Below are 9,646 nucleotides of genomic sequence, written 5' to 3'. Positions count from 1 at the left end.
TGTTCACGCCCAAAGAATGCTCCAAGATCCGTTCCTGCTGAAGATGACACAGCTGTGGATGGAACAGAACCAGCAGGGTGCATCCTACACACTGGATCCTTCACAAGAATCCTCTGGAAACACTAAACACTGAATCCTTTTAGTCTTTGTTGCAAGACTAATGTCAAGAATAGATTTCTTGACTTTTTTTTTCTGCAAAGATTTAATCTTGCAAAAAAAGATGGCGGCGGCAGGAGGAGAACACTAAAGGCGAAAAGGCTGAACTGCCTTTTTCTTTTTCTGGAGTATGAATGAGATCCTATGATCACCCACTCAGATGAATTCTCAAACTACCCCAACATACCCAGGTTTTGATCCCCGCTAAGGATCTCACTGATTGGCATATCAAAGGCAGCCTGATCCAACACCTAGTGAAATGTCATAATCGAGTCTAGGGGTCAGGTGTAACTTTCCAATTTTGTCCATCTATCTCCAAGGTCCAGGGCAATACTGGAAATCTGATCCGGTTCAAGGATTCAAGTAATCCCATACTGCATGTGCCTCGGGTCTTACCCTGGTGGCTGAGACAGGCCATCCCAACACTTGGTGGCACACCAGTATCAGCCTTGGCAGGATAAATCTCCCCAGACTTATCCAACGGCTGTGAACATTTAAAACTAACACGAGTCTCTATAAATGTCCAGTTTTAGAGTTTTTCACAGAATTAAACCAAACAACATGAATCAAACATGCATTTATTTATTTCCAGTAAATAACAAAAGTACATCAAATCAGATTGAAGCTAAGGGCATACAAAAAACTGTCTAACACCTAGGGTCTCACCCCGGTAGCTGAGACAAGCCACCCCAACCGACTTGGTGGCACCATAGTGTCAGCCTTGTCAGGATAGGTCTCCCTAGACCAACCCACTGGCTGTGAACATTCTAAACTAACACGAGTCTCATTAAGTGTCCAGTTTAAGGGTATTACATAGAAACATACCAAGGGAACATGAATCAAATATGCACTTTTATTCATTTACAATAAACTCATAAAGTACATCATTTTTTATTGAAGCTAAGGGCATACAAAACTGTCTAACACCTTTATCAGTACCAAGCTGACTACCTCATCACAGGTAGAGAGGTACATCTTTAAAATATCTCTCTCCTTGGGTCGGGTCAGAACCGGGATGCTAACTAGGTATTTTTTTCAGCTCGTCGAAGGCAAGCTGTCATTTTGTGGTTCACATGAAGTCTTTACTTTTCTTAATAGCCTTAAAGAAAGGCAGGCAGCGATCTGTTGACTTGGACATGAAGCGGGTCAGAGCTGCTATCCTGTCGTTTAGTCTTTGAACCTCCTTTACTTTGTGAGGTGGCTTCATGTCTAGGATGGCCTTTATTTTCTCAAGGTTGTCTTCGATGCAATGTCGGTTGACTATGTAGCCCAAGAATTTACCTGAGGTGACACTGAAGACACACTTGTTGGGATTTAATTTCATGTTATACTTACGTAAGATTTTAAAATACACTTCGTAAATCATTCAATAAAAAATTTGAAAACTCGGTCTTTATGACCATATCATCTACATAACATTCGACCTTATTACCGATCAACGGCTCAAAAATCCTATTTACAAGTCTTTGGAAGGTCGCCCCACCATTTTTTATTCCGAAGGGCATGACCTTATAATAGTACAGGCCGAGCTCAGTAATGAAGATCATTTTTTCTTCATTGGCATGGTCCATCTTAATCTAGTTGTATCTTGACTATGCATCCAGAAAGCTCAGCAACTCGTGCCCTGAGGCCGCATCCACTAGACAGTCAATCTTGGGCAGTGGGAAACAATCCTTCGGGCAAACTCAATTTAGGTCGGTATAATCGATGCACATGCGCCATTTACCGTCGGCCTTTTTAACCAGAATTGGGTTAGCTACCCAACTCGAGTAATGGACCTTCCTGATGAAATCGGCTGCCAAGAGTTTCCCAATCTTCTCATTGACTATCCTCCTGTACTTCGGGGCGAGGTTGCATTTTTCTGTTTAACGGGCCTAACTAAAGGATCAGTATTTAACTTATGAGTTATGATTTTAGAATCTATACCGGGCATTTCTATCGTAGATCATGCAAATACATCTAAATTTTTAATTAAAAATCTTACCAACTAAGAATGGAGTGGTTCCTCAATCGACGAGCCGATTTGGAGAGTTCTTGTTGGATTTTCTGTTGAGATTGGGATGTGGATCGTCTCTTCTACTAGCATAGCTCGCTCCTCGGGATACTCCACGGGTCGCTCGAGCCCGATATCAACCGCTAGCTTGGCTTTCCCCTTGAGAGTGACAACATAGCGTTTGCGAGACTCGAGCTAGTCGCCTCTCACAACCCTTACCCCATAGTCCATAGGGAACTTAATGGCCAGGTAGTAGGTGGACACTACCGCGCGTAATGCATGGGTAATAGGCCAACCTACAATGGCATTGTACGGGGAGGGAGTCGTGACCACCAAGAATGTGTGCTCGAACCTCACAATGTTGAGGCACGTGCTGACCTCTATGGGTACTGAGACTCACCCTAGCGGTCTGACCTCTTCACCACTGAAGCCTACCAAGGGTTATCTGTCGGCTTGAGATCGCTTTCTTGGAGCTGGAGCTTGTCGAAGGCGTCCTTGAATAGAATGTCGGCCGAACTGCCCGAATCCACTAGACATGCTTCACTTCGAAATCATTCAGTCTCAACTTTATGACTAGCGCGTCGTCATGGGGGTATTGAACCCCACACACATAATCTTCTATAAAATATATGGGGTCTTTGAGCCTAGGTCACTTCGGTGGATTCTGCTCTTCACATTCCAATTTGCAAACCGAGGTTTTCCCCGCTGTTGAGGTGCAGCCCGCGACGATGGACCCGCCAGTAATCATGTTGATTACTCCGCAGATCGGTCTTTCTTCTGGTAACTACCTCTGTGGCTGCTCACTCTGCCTGCTGTTGGACTCAGGAGCATTTCTCTTTTGCTCCCCTTGTCGATCTGTCTGGCGATCTACCGAGTTTCTGTTTTATTTTTGTACAAAATTTTTCAAATATCTGCGACGAATGAGCTCTTCGATCTCATCGCGAAGTTTCTATAGTTTTTGGTACTATAATTGTGGTCTTTATGAAAATGATAGTATACATTTTTATTTCTAGTGGCAGGATCTCCCCTCAACTGAGGTGGCCACTTCACATAGGAGGCGTCTTTGATCGCCATAATAATCTCTCCCCGCTTCGTGTTGAGGGGCGTGTAGCTCATTCTTTTGACCGGTGGAGTTCGGGAATGCTGACCTGACTTAGGAGACTGGCTCTCGGACTTGTTTCCTCCCCTGGTCGGGAACTTGCTTTTTCTTCGTTTACTGCCACCGTTATTCGAGTTGTCACCTTTTCTTTTTCTCTTCTCCATTGGGTTTTCGCTCTTTTGTTCTGGTTCATCTCCTCTTCTATCCCGATGAACCGGTCGACGAGCTTGAGGAATTCATCGATGTCCTTGGACTTGTTAGCTACCACGTGCCACTTGAATTTCCTGTGTATTATTCCTCTCCTTGCTACCGTGAGTTATAGTGGAATCCAGGTCGGGGATCTGTAAACAAGTGTCATTGAAGCGTTTTATGTAGCTTTGGATCGACTCCCCTTCTTTTTGGATTATGCTGAAGAGGCTTTCTTGAGACCTCGGGCACTTCTTGCTAGTGATGAAGTGCGAGGTGAACATCTGCACGAACTGCGCCCTACTTTTGATCATCCTTGGCACGAGGTTCCTATACCATGTGCGAGCTACCCCTTTGAATGTCATGGAGAAGGTGATGCGCTTAGAAGACACTAGCAAGTGCACTAGCCAATCAAGTAATACAATGATGAGTAGAGTATAGTTCCCACGAGGATTGATCCAACAACTACTGGTACTGAATCCACCTTTTGATCTCCATTGTTTAGGAGAAATCAAGATCGGATCTTAATTCCAATCTTTTGGAGAAAAGATTGGTAGGAGTTGTATTGACAAGCCGTCTAGGTGATTTTTGGGAAGAATCAAGTTCTTAGGAAGGACACTGCTGATTCTGCTCCACCTTGCACTGCGCCATCTTCAGTGGGAGCAGATTTTGGTTTCTATCTTGGGTGTGAACACCTCCATTGAGAGATATTATTTCTCTGTATCAAGTATTATCTCTCTCTCCTTCTTTTGGTTCAAATCTGGTTCAGTTTATGGTTCAAGAATGATCTTTGAAAATATGATTTTTTAAATAGGGAATTCGATTCCCAGTTGAAGGGAAATAAAAATTTTTGAAATTCAGCCCCCTTTATTCTGTAATATTGGGCATCCATATGATGGATTTCCTATCCCTTCAGTGGTATCAGAGCCATGGTTCAAATTTTGAACCATTCTGTTTCAGATCTGAACCTGTGCAATTAGGGAGAAGGTGTTCTACCCAATTTGCACGGATATGGGTTTTGGGAAATTTGTTCCCAAAACAGAAGGGCAAATAATCTAAAATTATTTTTAAATAAATCTGATTATTATTTAGAATAGTTCTTTATAATTTTCTGGATTTATGGGTTGTTCGTACAAGAGGAGATCGAAATCTTGATTTGCATAGGGAGAACTACAAGATTTGCAGTTTTTGAATTGAATTTATTACATTTGGTCTGTAAATAATTTTTTTTATTTTTATTTTTAGACTCAATGTATAGGCATTCGATCTGATGTAATAATTAATAGAAATAGGATTTCTATTTATTTTTAATTTTGGATCGAAGATGGCAGCGCAGAGAAGGAGATTTCGCATATGGGAGATTCGCTATCTACGATTTGCAGTTTGAGAAACTGCAATCTGTGATCTAACCTCTGTTTTGCAGGATGGAGTGTGCGAACAGCCCTGATTAACTGTTTTTGTTTTTCTTTTATCAGTTATTTAGTTTCATATTATTTTCTTGAATTAAGGATTTAATTAAAAATCAAACCCTAGACCCATTCGAACCAAGATTGGTTCAAACTGTTTGGACCAATTCTAGGGTTTAATCAAGGCTAAAAGTCAGCCCTAATTTCCCACTACTGGGCCTAAGGATTGATATTTAATTAAATGGTTAATTCAGCCCAGCCTGTAAAGGCCCAGTATTAAATAGTTAAAACTACAAAAGCCCATTTTAAAGGATAAAGCTATATGGGCCGAACTGGGTAACCCTAATTCAGCCCATATACCTAGATAATATTAATGGTTAATATTATGGAATTTTAACGGGCTTCTAACGGGCCTTACAAATAATTAATTGATTGGATCAATTTATCCATGCATGAGATGTATGGATGTGTGATGTGTTGCGTACATGGGCCATAAGTACTTGGCCCGTGCTCATTCGATAGTGACTTTTGCGCACACCATGGCTGAATGCACATCATTGCCATGGTGTCCCTTTTGGTCATTGGATGACTTCCCTCAGTGGTGGGCTCCACACCTCATCAAGAGGTTACGTACGGAACCCAAGCCGATTTAAGACCCACCAAAATCTGGCTTTATGAAAGTCAGTGGGAGCCACTTTGGTTTGACCTAAATCAAACTAGGGCGTAATTTTGTTCCCTCCAACTAATTTGAGTGCATGTGATAGGGAGATTCATATGATGAATTCTCTAAAGGCCTTTCATCATTAGCATGAGGATGGGTCCTTCAATAATGAGGAAACGCACCAGAAAATGGGCTATCCATTTGCTGTTGGTCTTGTCTGAATGTTTCATAAGATGATAGGGGCGTCATAGACCGATGTGGGAGGGGCTTCACCAGAAAATGGGAACTCTCTCACGTTACCTTGGCATTCATGAATATGATGGGTAAGCACTCACTAGACAGAAAGGATTACCTGAAAACGGCTCTGAACCTTGTCTGATAGAGGCCAAAGGGAAAACTCATATGATGAGTGGATATGATCATTCACAGAAAGGTAGTGGGGTTATGCAGTTGAAACAGTTGGCTCCACGCACCCTATGTGATTTTCCACATTTCCAGAGACAACCCGTAGTCTCCGTCACTGAGAAATGAGGAAAATCTCAAAGATGAATAAATGAAAATGGATCGTAGATTAAAATCCATATCTATGAAATGAATATGAATCAAATTAGGTTGTGGACAGATGTTTGCTCTTTTATCAGAAAATGGCAAACGGATCTTTTGCAAAGCTTCTTGATGACAACAAGCTTAAGGGCCCAAAATATGTCGACTGGTACAAGAACCTTATGCTGGTCCTAGCTTCAGAAAAGCTAGACAAAGTGGCACAGAATCTTGCCCCGGAGCGTCCGGGTGACAGGGCTTCCGGGGCCTGAAGGAGAGACTATCAGGAATGGGAGGAGAAAAACTCCCTAGCCCGGTGTTACATCATTGCCTCCTTGGACAACCCAATACAAAGGCAGTTCGATCAGATCAAATTTTCCAAGGACATATTGGACAGCATGAGGATGATGTATGAAGAGCAGAATCGTTCTATTTGGCAAAAGGTCTTGAAGCAGTTCATTACCACTCAAATGTCCAAGGGCCAACAAGTTCATGACCATTGTCTTCGGATGATGGGTTACATCAACAAACTGGAGGCTCTTGGATCCGGGCTAAACCTCGCAACCCAGATAGACGCTATCCTTAATTCTTTGCCTCCTTCCTTTAATTCATTCATCATGAAATATAACATGAACAAGCTGAATGTTAGCTTGCAAGATCTCAGCAATATGTTGCAAAGAGCTGAAAAACTGATTAAAAAGGATGAGCCTGTAGCTATGCTTGTTGAAGCTAGCAAAACGGGCAAGAGAAAGAGGAAGGCAAAGAAGCCTCAGAAGAAAGCCACCAAGGGCAAAAGGCAGAAGAAAGACAAAGCATCAGATGCATGTCACTTCTGCAAGAAGACCGGCCACTGGAGACGGAATTGTCCTGCCTACCTGAAATCCAAGAAAAGTAATTTCGAAACTTGTGTTATAGAAACCAATTTATTGGTAGCTTCTGCGTCCTGGTGTATTGACTCCAGGGCTTCAACTCATGCGTGTAACTCACTGTAGGGGTTCAAGGTAAGCAGAAGGCTGAGTGAAGGAGAAGTCACTCTCTACTTGGGGACTACTGCAACTGTTACAGCCGTGGCAATAGGAACCGTGGAGTTAATTTTTAGAGAAGGAAAAATTGTACTCAAAGATTGTCTTTATGTACAAAACTTAAGAAGAAATTTGATTTCTGTTTCAAAACTGTGTGCAGATGGTTATTCTGTCTTTTTTAGTAATACGATTATTATTAAAATAAATAACAGATTCATCGCATACGGGGAACTGGAGAACAGTCTCTATGTTCTACATCATTCTCTAGAAACTAACATAACCGAAACTATGTTGGCTGAAATCCCCAAGAAGAGAGCTCGTGATACAGTTAATCCCACGTGTCTGTGGCACTACCAATTTGGCCACATCAGTGTTGACCGAATCACAAGGTTGGTAAAGGATGGTCCTTTGGATTTTCTAACTGTAGAAGATCTCCCCACCTGTGAGCCTTGCTTACAAGGAAAGATGACAAAATGGCCATTTGACGGTAAGCCTGAAAGATGTACAGGCACATTTGACCTAATACATACTGATGTATGTGGTCCCCTAAGTGTTAGGACACGGAATCAACATGTGTATTTCATCACCTTCACAGATGATTTCTCACGATATGGTTACGTGTACCTAATGAGACACAAGTCTGAATCTTTTGAAAAGTTCAAAGAGTTTAGACAATAGGTCGAGAAACAGTTGGGGAGAGAAATTAAAGCCCTTCAATCTAATCGAGGTGGCGAGTGTCTCTCTGACGAGTTCAATGACTACTTAAAGGATAGTGGGATAGTATCACAATTAGCTCCTCCTGCTACACCAAAACTTAACGGTGTTTCAAAGAGGAGGAACGAGACCTTATTGGATATGGTCCGGTCACTTCTCATACACTCAGAGTTACCCACATCCTTTTGGGGCTACGCATTAGAGACTGCGATCTACGTGCTGAATCGGGTTCCAACCAAATCGGTTCCGAACACTCCATATGAACTTTGGACCGGAAAGAAACCAAGTGTCAAACACTTGAAGATTTGGGGTTGTCTAGCACACGTTAAAAGAACGAGTGTGGACAAGTTGGAATCCAAGACCAGTCGTTGCCTATTTGTAGGCTACCCAAAAGGCTCTATAGGTTACCTTTTCTATGACCTAAGTGAGCAGAAAGTGTTCTACAGTTGAAATGCCCAATTCTAGGAGACTGATTATATCCTGGACACCCATCGTTAAGAAATTGTTCTTGATGAGGAGAGCTCAGGAGCAGTGACCAACCTAGAAGATCCACTCGGGTATCCAGACCACCAGTCCGTTATGGTTATGACCAGGATAGTTACCTGGTGGAAACCTTGACTAGTGAAGAGGATCCCGTGACTTACGCGGAAGCTATGTTGGACATAGATTCCTAGAAGTGGGTGGAGGCCATGAGAGTAGATATTGACTCAATGGAGACTAATGGAGTCTGGACTCTAGTAGATCTGCCCTCTGTGGTAAAAGCAATTGGTTGCAAATGGATTTACAAGAGGAAGAAGGGCCCCGATGGTAGGGTTGAGACCTTCAAAGCTTGTCTGGTGGTGAAAGGGTACACTCAGAAAGAGGGCATCGATTATGAGGAAACCTTTTCGCTTGTGGCCATGCTTAAATCCATTAGGATCCTGTTAGCTGTAGCAGCATACCATGATTATGAGATTTGGCAAATGGATGTCAAAACTGCATTCCTGAATGGAGATCTTACTGAAGATATCTATATGCAGCAACCACAAGGCTTCCTAGCTGCGGGTCAGGAAAACATGGTATGTAAACTTAATAGATCAATTTATGGACTTAAGCAAGCTTCTAGAAATTGGAACATCCGTTTTGACTCTGCCATCAAATCGTTTGACTTCGAGCAGAATCCGGATGAACCCTGTGTTTACAGGAAGTACAGTGGAGATAAGGTTACCTTCTTTGTTCTGTATGTAAATGACATTCTACTCATTGGGAATGATGTAGGATTGTTGACTACGGTAAAAGTATGGCTTTCACAGCAATTCTCCATGAAAGATCTTGGAGAGGCCTCCTATATACTGGGTCTTCGACTCTATAGAGATAGATCGAAGCGGATAATAGGATTATCCCAATTTGCCTACATTGACAAAATAGTCAAAAGATACAGCATGGAAAACTCCAAGAATGGAAATGTTCCTTTCAGGTATGGAGTCACTCTCTCCAAGAAGATGTCTCCCAAGACTTCTGATGAGATTGATGGCATGAAGGACGTTCCCTATGCCTCTGCCGTAGGGAGCATCATGTATGCCATGCTGTGCACTCGCCCTGACATTGCTCAAGTAGTGAGTGTAGTAAGCAGATTTCAAGCCAACCCAGGGCAAGAGCACTGGACTGCTGTGAAAAACATACTTAAGTACCTTCAAAAGATAAAAGAGTTTTGTCTAGTATGCGATGGTAATTCACTACAGATCCAAGGGTATACAGATGTTGATTTCCAGTCTGATCCAGATTATAAAAAGTCTACATCTGGATATATTTTCACGATAGGATCGTGTGTTGTTTCCTGAGTGTCAGAAAACAGGGGTCCTAAGTTGCAAATTAATAGTCCACAACCCA

This window comes from Nelumbo lutea, chromosome 5 (genome assembly GCF_056320005.1).
Source record: "Nelumbo lutea isolate HS-2025 chromosome 5, American lotus-T2T, whole genome shotgun sequence".
Taxonomy (NCBI): Eukaryota; Viridiplantae; Streptophyta; class Magnoliopsida; order Proteales; family Nelumbonaceae; genus Nelumbo; species Nelumbo lutea.
This window is presented reverse-complemented; position numbering follows the sequence as displayed.